Genomic DNA, 15881 nt, shown 5'->3' on the forward strand with positions numbered 1-15881 from the left:
CGACTTCATCAAAATTTAATTGCCTTTTGTAATAACCCAACACAATTTCCCCCTATCTTTTGAGATAATCATTCCGTTTATGAAGTGACTTCTATAATGTTTATTGACTCATACATTCAATCAGCAAATATTTATTGAGCAGCTACTAGATGTGATGTTCTGTTCTGGGGGAGGTTGACCTCTGTGAACCAAAGAAACCCCATGTCTTTAAGCACTTGCTTTCTGCAGAGAGGGACAGGCAACCAAACATGAACAAATATATGACATCAAGTGGCAATAGTTTTCATGAGCAAGCGCTCATGAGGAAAACCATGAGACAGGGACAAGGAAAGAATGAGCAAGATGGGAGTATATTGGTCAGATTGGATATTTATGGTTACATGAGTCTAGGTTTCTGTTCCCATCCTTTAAAAATGTACTTTTAATTATAATTGAAATACCATTTTATATTAGTTTCAGGTTTACACCATAGTGTTTTAATATCGATGTGCCTTATAAAGTGGTCGCCGCCATAAGTCTAGTAGTAACCATCTGTCACCCTGCATAATGATTACGACGTTATTGACTCGCTTCCCTGTGCTGTATATTACGTCCCTGAGTAAACTGTTCACGTTTGATGACTTTTCTTGTTTATTTGTCTCTCATAAATGACTAGCTGGCTTCCTTCCCGCCTCCAGGAGTGAGCACCTTAAAGGTGAATCATGTCATTCATTTCTGGTACCCCCCTGCCTCATGGTGGATGCCGAGTAAATGTTTGTCGAATGAATGAATAAACACACCCCTTATGGTATGGCCATTGGATGACTGTATTTGTCTGCTTCCGAGCCAGGCAGCCATTCTCCCAAGTGGCACATTGCAGGCGGCCTGGACAGAGGGGAGAATTCCGTGTGGGCTCTGCCCTTGTGGATTCCTCTGTCAATGTCGTTGACTGACCAATAGGCTAAGTAAGACATTTATATAACGCCTATTTAGCCAATTTCTCTTCCCTGCAATCAGGTTGGTTTCTTTGTGTTATTGTTGTGTTTATTTTGTCATAACATGCTTTCTGCATTTAAGACCAGCTCTGAGAGAAAGACATGAGGAAAACATCCATTCCTCTCCACTTGAATCATGGCCACAGACAGGATGAATCATAGCATCTGAAGGAAGCTCAGAATAGCACCAGCCCAAGGGAGGCTGTGCTCTGAGTAATGGGCAATAGCAACGGTTCCTTGAGAGAAGCTGGAATCCTAGTGAATCTGCTCCCTCCGTACCTACTGCCCATATTTACTTATTAAATCAAATCAAAATGAAATGTAGAGAGCTATCGAGTTCTTGTCAGAAAGTACTGCTCAGTGAAAATGCCAAGTGGAGAGAACTACATGGATCCTCATTCAAGTACTGAACTGGAAACTAGAAAACAGGACCACGGAATGCTTTTAATTGTTTTTTTTTATTAAATATTTGTGTAAGTTGGAGCAGTGTTGATTGCATGATGTTCAGACATGGCCTCCACCCTACCTTCTTCATTCATGATTTTCACTGTAGACCCATGAATGGGCTGCCCTCAGTGCAGCTCTATGGTTGCCGAGGGAGCTGTGTTTATAAATGGTCAGCTGTGTTGTGAGTATATTTAGCTTATGCTAAATGCCCCTGAGAGGATGAATATCATCTGTTTCCAGTTTAATTGTGTTTTTGGAGCATGGTACACTCTCCCCCCCGCCCCCAAGATGAATAAATATTCGGCCTTTTCCTCTTCTGAGGAGAGTTGGGGTTGGATTCTGGAATTCAAATGGCCAGACTTATTAAATTAAAATGAAATGTAAAGTGCTATAGAGTTCTTGTCAGAATGTGCTGCTCAGTGAAAATGCTAAGCTTGGGGTAAAATAATAGAGACCAGAAACCATTTCATTCATTATTGGCATGAAGGGCTGGTGTGGCTGACTGATGGAATAATTACAAAGAGTGGTGAAATGGTATTGGTAACTATACGGTATCTTTATATAACATTTAAAACTTTTTAAAGCAGTTTTTACCCAAAGTTTTTAGACTTTCATACCATACACCTTAAAATTTGTATATGCAAACCAAAATAATTTATAGTAGCTATTTTAAGTACTGTCACCCTGAAAAGGGGGTCCACTTTAGGCTTCTGAAAAAGCAAATTTGACCAGTTGTATTTTTTATTTGTTCAAAAATCATGAACTTCCTGATAAAGATTGTCAAGGAAAAGTAAGGGCTTTTAGGGCGAGCACCCACCCCATCTGTGTGTAGAGACTTAGTGATGTGAAGTGACTGCTCCAGCGCCAGCCCACGCTACCTAATGGCTGAGCTCAGATGAGACCCAGAACTCCTCAAGCTCACTCCTGTGTTCTTTCTACTGTATCCTTTGTCTCCCGGAAATGATTATTTAAATTATCAAGATACGAACAAAAATCTACAAAACTTCTCTTGTGCATATGTTTCAGTGCATGCAGCTATTATATGGGGTGTGCTAAAGTAGGCTCCCAGTTGTACAAATAAACAATACACTAATACATAAATAGTAATACAAGAATAAACTCTGTGTCTTGCGTACTCACAACTACACACCTACGTTTGCCCACCCTGAATAAACAGCAGAATATACACTGTCGATTATTTAAACCTGCGTTCCCACATGTCCGTGCCTCTCCCACCCCACCGCCATCTTTGTGTAATCAATCTCTGAGAAAAAAGTAGCTAAGATAGGTTGTGTTTCAGTGTACTTCTGTGAGCAGATCCATGAAACTTGCCCAGTGGCACAGAGAACTGACAGAGCTTTAGTATTTCCCACGTGATGTCTTCTCCTGGTCTCACCCAGCTGACTTAGATGCCGTCTAGCCAGCTTGGTCTCCCATGGCCTGTCCACTCAGATACTAGAGCGAGCCTCTGGGGTCCTGTGTCAGGTCAGCTCTCGTAATTGCTCATTTATTCAACTTGCCATGTTAACCAAGCACCTGCTTGCTTGTTTTTTTCTTTCCAATAAAACCTGAAAGCCCGAAACAGAATTACTGGTAAATACACTTTAAAATGTAAAACACTTTGAATTCGCCTTGACTTGATTCCCTATATTAACAATGAAAAGCCCTAAAATATCACATTTCAAGTTGTGATATGTTTGTTTTTCAACATACAGTAACTATGAGATAAAGGAAAATATGTAAAAATCCTTTCACAGATTTTTTTTTTCCAGCTAAAAATCATTCTTGGAAAGATTACATTTTATTAAGCCAAAATCTTTTCTAAATATCTATGTTATAAAAATGTATAGGTTGTTATGAGTAGCTCCTAGTTCTATTTAATTCTCCGTTAAATGCTTAGAGGAATATGAATCCTTGATGTATGGACTAAGATGCATTTTGCAGTGATTGGTCCATCATCAAGTACCCAGAAATCGGTAGAATATTACCTTTTTTTTCTAACATGTCAGTTGGAATACCTTTTCTTCTTGAATTACTACAATTGACTTTTGTTAGTAAAAAGGAAGGGTATTTAAAAACCCAAACAATTGCACATTTCTTGAAATTTTATTTCTAATAAAGGTGACACTCTGATATTTAAGAATTCAATGATATGAGTTGAGATTGTTTTTTTTTAAACAGGTTTTCCAAGAGGGCTTTGACCCTACTGATAGTTTTAAAAGTGTATTAGATAAGCTGATTAGATTGTCTAGACTGGTGCTCCCAGAGGCACCAAAATGTACTTCTCTCAAAGAGCGGTTATAAATGCCAGAAGCAGAATCTAAGACCATCCCCCTCCCACATCCATTGATGTTGCCATTGAATAGATGACCCCTCCCCCCCTTCCTGGAAGCCTTCTCAGTCATACATGCTGGGCGAGGCTCCTCACAGACTAACCCCTTTATCATCTCTTGCTTCTGACCCAGCGGTTCTCAACCTGTGGTCCGCGAACCCTTTGGCGGTCGAAGGACCCTTTCACAGGGGTCACCTAAGACCATCCTGCATATCAGATATTTACAGTACGATTCATAGCAGTAGCAACATTACAGTTATGAAATAGCAACGAAAATAATGTTATGGTTGGGTCACAACATGAGGAACTCTATTTAATGGGCCAGAAGGTTGAGAACCACTGTTCTGACCTATGAATCAAACTTATACACTGCTCCCATTCACTGACCTATGTCATTGTGATTTCTTACTGTTTTATTAAGACACTTGGTCTGCTAATTCCTTTTGGAATGTCCCTTAGCTTTGGCACATCTTGAAGGCAGTTCATTTGGTGCTCGCTCTGCACTGACAAATGAAGGCCCACATTCCTGACTGTTGGATCTGTGTCCTCTTCCAAGGAGTTTATAAGTACCAGCAAGAAGTCAATAAATATAGTCGGGTTTCATAAGTACATAAAAAGTCTTCCTTCTTTTTCTAGGTGAGTCCTTTCTGCAGAACCCCATCTCCACCCCACCTGCACGCCCTTTCCCTGAGGTGTTGTTGACAGCTACACCCAAGTCATAGGAAGCGGCGCTCTGCCACTAAAAGAAGTGGGGATGAGGGCCTCACAAACAGCCCATTCACACATTTGCATTCAGCGGGGTTGTTTTGCCTGTTTTCTTTTAGATCATCTCAACTTTGGTCTCTTGGAACCATCCACTCGTGACAGTCAAAAGTAAGTGTACATTTTAATTTTTCTTTCAATTAGTTGTGAACGGAAATCGCAGTTTCATTCAGTGGTTTTCACAAGGGAGACTTTCATTCAAATATTTGCATAATGAATGGGAGTTTCATAGGTAGGGAAAGATAGGAAAGCCCCTCTTTAATTTTTGTGGAAAGGAAAATGGGTAGAAATGAAATAAATAAGGCACCGCCCATCACCCTTGAATATAACAAAGTATATTTGCAGCCACTGAGTGGAATGGTTTTTATTTTTAATTTTGTTAATTTATTTTTTGTTTAAGTATACTTAGTACACAATCTTATATTGGTTCTATCAGTTTCAGGTGCATGATATAGTGATTCGACATTTTTATACTTTACAATACGAGCACCCCACTAATCCTAGGCATCACCTGTCATCGCGTATATACCAGCTTCATCCTGGGCAGCTTCCAGAGTCCTCTCAAGAGGCACATGGCATCAGCCTCTTCCTTTATTTTAAATTGGGCCACAGCCCAAGAAGTACCTTAAATGACACCAATTTTATGCTCTGTGAGGTACTCACCACTGTGAGGCAATGTGGTATAATGGTTAGTGCCCCAAATCTGGAGATGCCTGGGACCAATTCCTGGCCTTCCACTTACTAGCTGCATGATTTGGGGCATGTCAAATCCTCTCAGTGCCTCTGTTTTTCCGTCTGTAAAATGGGGCTAATAATAGTTGTTATGGTTATTACAAGGATTAGATGAGTTAATATTTTCAAAATGTTAATACTTGGCACATAATGAGGTCTGTAAAAATGTTTGTTGAATAAATGAAAATAAATTAAGCATACAGGGATACTCCAATGTCTCATATTAGGAGACTGAAAAACTGGTTTGGTCTAGAAACAATGACACTCCAGTAGCAATAAACACACTTACCACCCAAATATTGCCTCCCAATGACTATTTCCTAAGAAAAGGAACCAGAACTCTTTGGAGACCTGGTTGATTCAAGACTATGGCAAGAAATATGCAAAATTAGCTGCCTGGAACAGTTTATAGTGCCAGGAAGCAAGGAAGTGCTAAAAGAAAAAACAAAACAACATACCGCCAATGGTGAGTGTGACGCAATGAGTCAAAAGGAGAGAAAGTGCCCCCAGTGGCCAAAGGTGGAACAATTTGAGCAAAAAAAAAATAAACTAGTATTGGGATTAACCCAAAGTATGAAATAGTAACTGTACTGATATCAGCAAATCATTGGAAAAGTATTTGAGGAGACCAGAGAACTCTCCCATGCAGAATTCAAAGCCATGTGTGTGGAATGCTCTGCGTTTTAGGAGGTAAATCCTGACTCCCAGTGGGGCTGCACATAGCGACTCTCCTCCGAAGAGCACAGTATGGAAAGAGAGGGGGGAAAGGGTACCTTACAATAGGAAACCTGACTAATACTACCTCAAACCAGGTGACCAAGGTCAACATCAACAGTGCTACCTTGTATTGAAAGCAGGTATACGTCACATGATGTGATGAGAATGGCGCTTTGCCTCTGTGGGCTTTCTCTTCAAAACACATAACCCCAGTCTAATCACGAGAAGAACATAAGACAAATTCCAACAGAGGGACTTCCTATGAATCCTATTTGGCCAGTAGTCCTCGAACTGTCAAGGTCATCAAAAACAAAGAAGTCCAAGAACTTGTTATAACCAAGAGAAGCTCAGGTGACATGATCAGTAAGTGTTACGCGGTATTCTGGATGAGATACAGGAACAGGAAAAACAGGAGATAAAAAACGGGAATATGAATAAAGTATGGAGTTTAGTAGATAATAATGTATCACTCTTGGTTCATTAATTGTGAAAAATGTGCTATGCTCATGTATGATATTATTAACAGTGGGAACTGGGGGTAGGGGTGCAGGAACTCTGTACTGTCTTCACAATAATTCTGTAAACCTCACGTCTTTTCAAAAGCAAAAGTTTGTTTAAAAATAATGAAGTACCCACGTGAAAAAAACTTGTTTGGAGGCATACTCTCCGATTTTCAAGCACCAATTACATACTAGTATCCTGAAAATTGTTGAACTCATTTCTATTTTGAGACTCATATGTGGATCGTTGTATTCTGCATTGAAGTTTTGATAAAGGTGTGCATGTCTATAAAGCATTCTGCTATGTTTGTACAGTCCTCCAAAGGAGGAAGAATATAACAACTGGCAACACAAAACTTATTTTTTATCCTCACTCGAGGATATTTTTTCTATTGATTTCTAAGTGAGAGTGTGAGAGGGATGGGGGTTGGGGAGAGAGAGAGAGAAAGAGAAACATAGATGTGAGGCAGACACATCTTTTGGTTGCCTCCCCGCACATGCCCGACACGGGGATTGACCTGCAATTTAGGTATGTGCCATTGACAAGGAATCGAACCCAAGACCCTCTGCTGTGTGTGTGTGTTGGGGGTGGGGGGGAGGGGCTATGCTCTAACCATTGAGCCCACAGCCAGGGCAACACAAAACTTCTTTGCAAAAATAATTGTTCTTGTAGTGCAAAGTGGATGATGATATGTGCATTAATTATATATTACAGCATAACAAATTCCCATGAATTGAGTGGCTTGAAAGAGCAGGTAATTATTATTCCGCAGTTCCTGTGGACCAGGAATCTGGGTGCAGCCTAGCTGGAGCCTCTCCTTAGGATCGCAGATATGTAGTCAAGATTTTGTCTGGGCTGAGTTCCTCCTTGAAGCTTGGGTTGCTTTTCTTCCAAGAACACATGGTTGTTGGCAGAATTAAGGTGGGGTTGTAGGACTGAGGTCCCCTGTTTTTTTGCTGACCGTCTCCTGGGGCTCTCTCATCTCCTAGAACAGCGGTTCTCAACCTGTGGGTCGCGACCTCTTTGGGGGTCGAACGACCCTTTCACAAGGGTCGCCTAAGACCATCGGAAAACACATATATAATTTCTACATGTTGTTTTTGTGATTAATCACAACGCTTTAATTATGTTCAATTTGTAACAATGAAAATACATCCTGCATATCAGATATTTACATGACGATTCATAACAGTAGCAAAATTACAGTTACGAAGTAGCAACGAAAATAATTTTATGGTTGGGGGTCACCACAACATGAGGAACTGTATTAAAGGGTCGAGGCATGAGGAAGGTTGAGAACCACTGGCCTAGATAGTGTTCACATTGCTTTCCATGTGGCCACTTGCTTCTCACAGGCCCTGCCACAGCGTGGCAGGGTCAAGCCAGCAGGAGACTCTCTGACTCCAGGCTGCTCAGGTGGAGTGTCACAGAATGTAACCTAGTCCAGGGCGCTCTGCCCTGTCAGCATGGCTGTATTCCAGTGGCTAGACACAAGCCCGGAGTTGTGGCTGTCCCACGGGAGGGTATTATATGAGGGCGTGACTGACTGGGGATCCCCTTAGGCTGTGCCCACTACAACAGGAGAGGTTTAAACAGATACAGGCAGCTGGGTATCGGGATCTCCACCATATATGAGCAAACTAGAGAGGAGGAGGACAAATAGAAAATGCTTGCTTCTTGCTTTCAGTCAGACTAGAGCTTGAGGTAAATAAAGTGATTTAATTTCCCCTCCTCCCTCCCTCCCCCGACACAAATTATACTCCTCAAAGCTTAAAATACTCCTCCTCAAAGTTATCAAATGAGAGCTCTGGTTATTTGAAGATGAAGAAATCAGAGAACAATATTTGGATGTATAAATACATCCCCTGACTACGGCCTTTTCCTAATTATGGCCTTTTCCTGACTAGGGCCTTTTCTTTTCAGCAGCGAAAAAATTTGCACAGAAATGTGTTCTCAGTTCAATGGCAACAAAGTTTATGCGCTTCAAGAAACCTCTACAAACGTTCAGATAAAACGGTCTGCTTTTCAACTTTTCATGACAATTTTTGAGATTGTTGAATTTTTTAATACTTGTGTTTTAAAATTCTGTCTACTAATAATTATTAGTGGGATGATAATGTTTAGGTTGTATTTTTTGCATTTTACATGATGTTGCTAAATTTGTATATTTTAAGTGTCTTAAGTATTCATCTTCACCGATTTCTTTTTATGGATTCTGAATCCTTTTCTGATAAAATATTAAATGCAAAAATGCTGGTACTGTCATTTTGCTCCAGTATTGGAATCGCCTCCCAGATTCTTATGAGTTCAATTTTTTTTTTTTTTTCCTGATTGCTTCTTTGAACACCAGAATGTCCCGGAAATCCTGACACTTAGGCGTTGGATCTCCGTTAGCCAAGTTGCTGTGTGCATCTGGAAGCAAAGCACAAGCATCCTTTGTTAGACAAAGTCTGTGCCTAATTGTGGGCTTGGATAATGCAATCACTGTCCCTGTGCGTCTCCATGGAGGTTACTACAAACCTATTAGCAGACCAAACCGCAGGCCTTTGCAGTTCATGTCTCAGATGCGCAGCCACCTGGGAGAAAGCAGGCGACTTGTGGAAACGTAACTCATTAGCAGCCAAAAGTTGAGATGAACTATATGCTGGAAAGATAATTCAATTAAGAAACGAGGAGGAAGGATTTCTTGTGGATCCTCCTCCTCGCCCTTCACCTCTCTTTCAAGTCTCTTCCTCCACTGGTTTTCTTCTTTCTGCTCGCTCATGACTAAGCCGGAGGCTGTAGTCCTTGGCTTCTCCTGTGCCAACGGGTACAAAGGGCGGTTATTCGGAATGGTGAGAACATAATCACCTGTAGCCAGTGGTGAAATAAGTCATTTAGCAAATAAAGGTCAACGCTTGCTTGCTTCCTTCCTTTCTTCCTTGCAGTTGTTTTCTTTGTGAGAATGAAATAAAGGGACCTTTTATAAAAATACAAAATAAGTTAGAGCAAATAGGAGTAACCTTTGCTGCTGGAGAAGGGAGGATTAAGCGAAAGCCCGGAAGAGGAGCATTTGTCTCTGGTTGGAAGGTCACAGGATAAAGCGATTCTTTATCAGAACTGAATCCAGTGGCAAGTCTTGGACTTCTCTGAGGTTGCTGTCCCAGGCTAGTCATCAGATCTCTTTCCCACAGAGATAACTGAGGGGTTTACATTTGCCTAATTGGCTTCATCGAGTCTACTTGCCATGTGTCTTAATAGATACATCTGGTACTCCCACCCATTACTGAAATTCTGGGCTTATTACTGCATGCATTTGTTTCTGCACTATCCTCGCGTCACTTTGCATCATGCTGATTAAATCCAAGTGTGGGTTTCCTCGTTTGGGGGTGCTTTGGTAGCAATAGGTTGTAGTCATGTGGGTCTTCCCTTGGCATGGCAGGCATTCACCAGCCTACTCATTCCATCTCTCTCTTTGGTACTGTGCTTGGGGCCCTGTGTCCCCAGGGAAGCGACACCACCTCCTGCCTCCCCCACGGAGTTCTCCTGTTCCTGGGTTTCTGTTATACCTGTGTTTTGTGTGTGGTCATTCCTGTCTTATCTTACGCACCCGTTGTTTGCTGGGATATTTTCTCTCTCCGGAGAGGCGATAAGCTCTTTGAGGACAAGGGTTCTGTCTTTCGTCATTTGTGGCCTCACAGTGCTCATGGCCCTCAGCACGTGACGCCCACCTGCCACCACCCTCCATGCCTCCAACTCTCACACCTGATCAAAATAGCGTTTTCTCAACTCAAGAGAATTATGTACCTTCCCTTTGCCTCGCCCTGAGCTGGGGGCCACAGAGGTGGGGCCAGCCAAACAGAATGTTCACCCTGTTTTCAGAACCTCCCACCCTCCTCTCCGCACCTCCTGCCCATCCCCAGAGCTCCCAGGCTCCTTCCAGGCATCTCTCCTGGGACTCATCCTCTAAGGCCCTGACCCTCACAGAGGTCTCAGGTGAGGCTGGCTCCTCCCAGGGCAATCATGTTCTAAAGACCAGAAAGACTCCAAGGCCCAAAGTAATGCACCTCGATAAAGAAATTCCAGGCACCGTGATAGGCAGTGGTGGAGGTCTGTTTAACCCATCCTGGTCTGGCCTTCCTTAAATCACACCACACTGGTAGATGCCTACTCTGCTTGCTCACAGGTCCACCCAGCCCTCGGGTTATGAAAAGGATGCAAATGTTGATCTCTGTTCTTACGGAGCGAATCACCCACACATGTCTACAGAGGCGGACTAATGAAGTCTTTACGAACCTTTCTTACCACACATCCTGGGCGCCAGTCTCAGTTTTTCTACTTAGCAGCTGTGTGGCCATGCATACATTTCTAATTTTTATTTTGAGGCTCCTTGTCTTCATTTATAACACCAGGACAGCAAAGCCCATTTCAAGGATGTTATAAAGATTCAATGAACTAAAGCATGGACCATTCTTGGCACATAATAAGTATATATGGCTTCCCGTGTTACATTTAAGTCCTTTATCCATTTTGAGTTTATTTTTGTGTATGGTGTAAGTTGCAACAATGAGGTACCATCTTACACCTGTCAGACTGGCTATCATCAACAAATCAACAAACGACAAGTGCTGGAGAGGATGTGGAGAAAAAGGAACACTTGTGCACTGCTGGTGGGAATGCAGACTGGTGCAGCCACTATGGAAGACAGTATGGAGTTTCCTCAAAAAACTGGAAATGGAACTCCCATTTGACCCTGTGATCCCACTTCTAGGAATATATCCCAAGAAACCAGAAACACCAATCAGAAAGGATATATGCACCCATATGTTCATAGCAGCACAATTCACCATAGCTAAGATCTGGAAACAGCCTAAGTGCCCATCAGTAGATGAATGGATTAGAAAACTGTGGTACATCTACACGATGGAATACTATGCTGCTGGAAAAAAGAAGGAACTCTTACAATTTGCAACGGCATGGATGGAGCTGGAGAGCATTATGCTAAGTGAAATGAGCCAGTCAATGAAGGAAAAATACCACATGATCTCACTCATTCATGGATAATAGAGACCATTACAAACTTTTGAACAATAATAGATACAGAGGCAGAGCTGCCTCACACAGATCGTCAAACTGCAGCGGGAAGGCCAGGGAGGGTTGGGGGGCAGGAGGGAGGTGGGTAAGAGATCAACCGAAGGACTTGTATGCATGCATATGAGCATAACCAATGGACATAAGACACTGGGGGGTAGGGGAAGACGGGGTATTGTCAAGGGCGGGGAAAACAAAGGACACATATGTAATACCCTTTGTAATACTTTAAGCAATAAAAAAAATAAGTATATATGACATGGGTGCCATTAATAATAACAAGTAGAGCTAGGAAGGATTGTAAATCTAAGTAAGGCAGTTTGGAGGTCTAAGGCTGAGAACAGTTACATAGAGCAAGGCAATGAGGAGATGGACAAGGACACAGGAGACCTTGCTAGAAGCCGACTTCCTCCCCTCATAGGAGAGCATGCGTGCTGCCCAGTGTCTGTGCTGGCTTAGCCACAGGGACCTAGTCCCCTGACCACGTGCCCTGCAGAGGCATTGGTATGGAAGCAGCCTGCTTGCCCATTGTCACCACAGGGAAGGGGGTAAAGGTGGCTTCACCCGTTCTCATAATTGTTTCCAAGTCTCTCTCTTCCCCCTGGACTGTGCAGTCCTCGAAGCCAGGATCTGCAGTTCGTTCTTATCTCAGACCACGGTGGAGGGTACATGCGCACGCTCAATTACGGGCAGACTGATTGAAAGGGTAAGCGATGCTGGGATTTTGCTGCATTGCATCTTCTACAACACGAGTGATCATGTAAAGGATTAACAAAGACTCAATACGAATATGTGGACGCATTTTCCCTGCATTCAAGAACATGATTCAACCCAATGAAAGATGGGGATATTGTGGTTGTGGTTCTCTGGAGCAACATTGTTTGTGGGGTCAAGGAGGAAAAACAGATGTGACTTAGGAAAGTTGCAACAGCCTTGAAAATACTGGCTGTGGTGCATGAAAGGAAAAACAAACAAATTAAAAAGCCCCAACCATCCAGCACTGGAAGAGAAGTCTGTAAAATCAAGCCTGATGCCAAAAGGGACGAGTTGGCAGCCTGGAATGGATCATTGCAAATCCTCTTGGCTCGTGATTTCACACTTCTGTGAGCTGCTGCTGTTCCATGATATTCAGAGATGAATGTGTTCCCATCTTATTGGCCTCCTCCAAAGCAATGATTTATTAAAGGCTGCATGCCCAGCCAGCGTGGCTCAGTGGTTGAGCATCGACCTATAAACCAGGAGGTCACAGTTCAATTCCCAGTCAGGGCACATGACCGGGTTGCGGGCTTGATCTCCAGTGTTGGTTGTGCAAGAGGCAGCCAATCAATGATTCTCATCATTGATGCTCCAATCTCTTTCTCTCTCTCCCTTCCTTTCTGAAATCAATAAAAATATTAAAATAATAATAATAATAAAACAAATTTTAAAAGGCTGCATGTTTCCTTTCTGTTCTTGTTTACACCTTGCCATCCTGCTGTTTACGGGATTGGTCTCTCACGCTCTGCCTTGGGGGGAGAGGGGGTTCTATTCCTGTGTGGTTACAATTGCCAGAGGAGTCTTTGAGCTGCTCGGTTTTGAAGAGGGGGAAGCCTCACAGCCTGTGGAATCCCAGCGTGGCACGCATCTCCACTGTGAAAGAGGCGCGGAGCATTTATGAACTTGTGAGCAGCTGTGAAACTGCACGTTCAAGTATATGCAATGCCTGAAAGTGCCCGCTGTGCATCTCTTTACGGAGATATAATACCAGGAGGGATTTCTCATATGAGCTGATGTCTCCTTGGAAGTTGCCTAGAGTCACATAAAATGTGATTTCTTTCCAAAGGGGAGTGCTTGCCATGTTTCTCCAGAAATGGATGGAGCATTGGCCCCTGGACTGAAGGGTCCCAGGTTCAATTTCAATCAAGGGCAAGTACCTTGGTTGCAAGTTCGATCCCCGGCCCTGGTCAGGGTTCGTGTGAGAGGCAACCAGTCTCTCTCTCTCTCTCTCTCTCTCTCTCTCTCTCTCTCTCTCTCTCTCGATCTCCCTCTCCCTTCCACTCTCTCTAAAAAAAAAAAAAAAAAAATCAATGGATAAATATCCTCGGGTGAGGATTAACACACACACACAGATGAGTTGCAACGTGGAATCTAAAAAATAAAATACAAAAAATAAAACAAAACATAAAACAACAAAGGGGAGTGCTTGCTGTATTTCTCCAGCACCGGCTTGGAAATGGTGTCCTACTGCCTCCTGTCCCAACACCCGTCTTCCCCCCGCGCCCCCCGCCCTTGCCCAGCTCCTACCTCCTGTTCTCACTTTGGTCTGATCTTTCTTTCCATCTGTATGGTCTCCTCTGGGCCTTGTGTTCAGGTGATGCACCTCCTGATCACAAAATCATGGTGGTACCTGGGACAAGTGGGAACTGGAAATTGGAAATAGTTCCTTAGCTCTTGAAGCAAAGGATCCAGAAAGGTTGGGGGTGTTGAACAGCATTTGCTTTAATTACAATTGTTTTAATGATGATTACCATGGCTCCTGGCACCAAGAGGAATGGCCCTGGGCAGAGTGGTAAAGATGGCCAAGATTAGCCTTCCCTCCTGGGCCTCTTCGCGGCTTCATCCTTCTAGGGGCTCCTAACCCCTCCCACCCCCTAACCTGCTGGTAACACCCTTTTCTGCTTCTGATGCCCGTTTCCTCAGACACTTCAGGCTCCTTCGCTTGGGTACTCATTTCTCCCAGCAAAACTTCCAGTCCCAGAGAACATTCCTTTGGGGTGCTCACTGTGATATGCACATGGAAGGTCTTGGTCTAGTGCCTATCCTATTTTCTGTAATCTCGGTTTGTGAGCCTCTGTTTCCTCATCCATACAAAAGAACGTAATCAAACCTCATGCGACTGTCATGAACGTTAAATTAAATGATGGATATGAAGCCCCTTAAGTTCCTTCCCACCTTAACATGTCTCTTAAGAAGTGACTCTAGAGAAAAGGGAATCCTTGTGCATTGTTGAAGGGAATGCAAATGGGCGTAGCCACTATTGGAAAATAGTATGGAGGTTCCTCAAAAATTAAAAATGGAACTGCCTTATGACCCAGCAATTCCATTTCTGAGTATATATTTGAAGAAACCCAAAACACTAATTCAAAAGAATATATGCACTCTTATGTGCATTGCAGTGTTATTTGAAATAGCCAAGCTATGGGAGCAACCCAAGTGCCCATCAGTACACAAGTGGATAAAAAGTGGTGGGACATATATACAGTGGAATATTACTCAGCCAGAAAACGAAGGAAATCTTACCATTTGCCATAACAGGGATGGGCCTAGACCAGTGATGGCGAACCTTTTGAGTTCGGCGTGTCAGCATTTTGAAAAACCCTAACTTAACTCTGGTGCCGTGTCACATATAGAAATTTTTTGATATTTGCAACCATAGTAAAACAAAGACTTATAGTTTTGATATTTATTTTATATATTTAAATGCCATTTAACAAAGAAAAATCAACCAAAAAAATGAGTTCGCATGTCACCTCTGACACGCGTGTCATAGGTTCGCCATCACTGACCTAGAGGGTATTAGGCTCAGTGAAATAAGTCAGTCAGAGGAAGACAAATGTCATATGATTTCACTTATATGTGGAATCTAAAGAACAATATAAATTAACAAGCAAAAAAGAAACATATCTTAGATACAGGGAACAGTTGGATGGTTGCCAGAGGGGAGGGGGGTTGGGAATTGGGTACAAAGGCGAAGGGATTGAGAAGTGCTACCAATCTTGGTAGTTACCACATAGTCATGGGATGTAAAGGACAGCATAGGAAATCTAATCAATAATATTGTCATAACTATGTATGGTGCCAGGTGGGCTCTCATATGGGGCTTCCACCTGCGTCAGATCCACCTGTGTCTGAGGCAGACCCAGTAACTGAAATGGAATCTCAGCAGCTAAGAGGAATGATCTGTCCAAAGGTCACAGGGATGGAATCGATGACGTCATCTCTGAACTGGGGATGGAGGCTGGCAGTGCAGAGCAGACATGAGGCTGGTTCTAAGGGGAAGGGAGTAGGGTACTCACTTTGGCACAAAATTAAAGAGGGTACAATACAACTCCATAATTGAAATAAGGAATATCTACTTCAATATCTTTTAAACATCAAAATTAATGCAAAAAAATCATAATGAACAAAATATCAGCATTTGAAATAAAGGCAGGATTCATAACAGTGCTGAGCAGAGCCACACTTGAGCCCAAGGCAAAAGATAAAATCAGCAATAGCGATCCTGTCCCCACCCTGGGATGATGTCCACTGGGCTGGGAGGAAAGGCCTGGAGAGGACTTCAAGTCCCTACCCCTGGCCTCCCCTCA

General features: G+C 42.8%; 1 protein-coding gene across 2 annotated transcripts in view; it reads left to right on the forward strand.

Annotated features, from left to right (window-relative positions):
• Nucleotides 1-15881, forward strand: part of NCALD (neurocalcin delta) — a 316714-nt gene that overhangs the window by 155679 nt on the left and 145154 nt on the right. For both annotated transcript variants that reach the window (XM_070392674.1, XM_070392671.1), the window contains exon 3: nt 4578-4626. The gene's annotated coding sequence lies outside the window, so the exon portion shown is untranslated. The remainder of the gene's footprint in view (nt 1-4577; nt 4627-15881) is intronic.

The sequence above is a fragment of the Myotis yumanensis genome, unplaced genomic scaffold (genome assembly GCF_028538775.1).
Source record: "Myotis yumanensis isolate MYYU_CA2020_CCGP unplaced genomic scaffold, mMyoYum1.0.hap1 SCAF_15, whole genome shotgun sequence".
In the NCBI taxonomy this organism is placed as follows: domain Eukaryota; kingdom Metazoa; phylum Chordata; class Mammalia; order Chiroptera; family Vespertilionidae; genus Myotis; species Myotis yumanensis.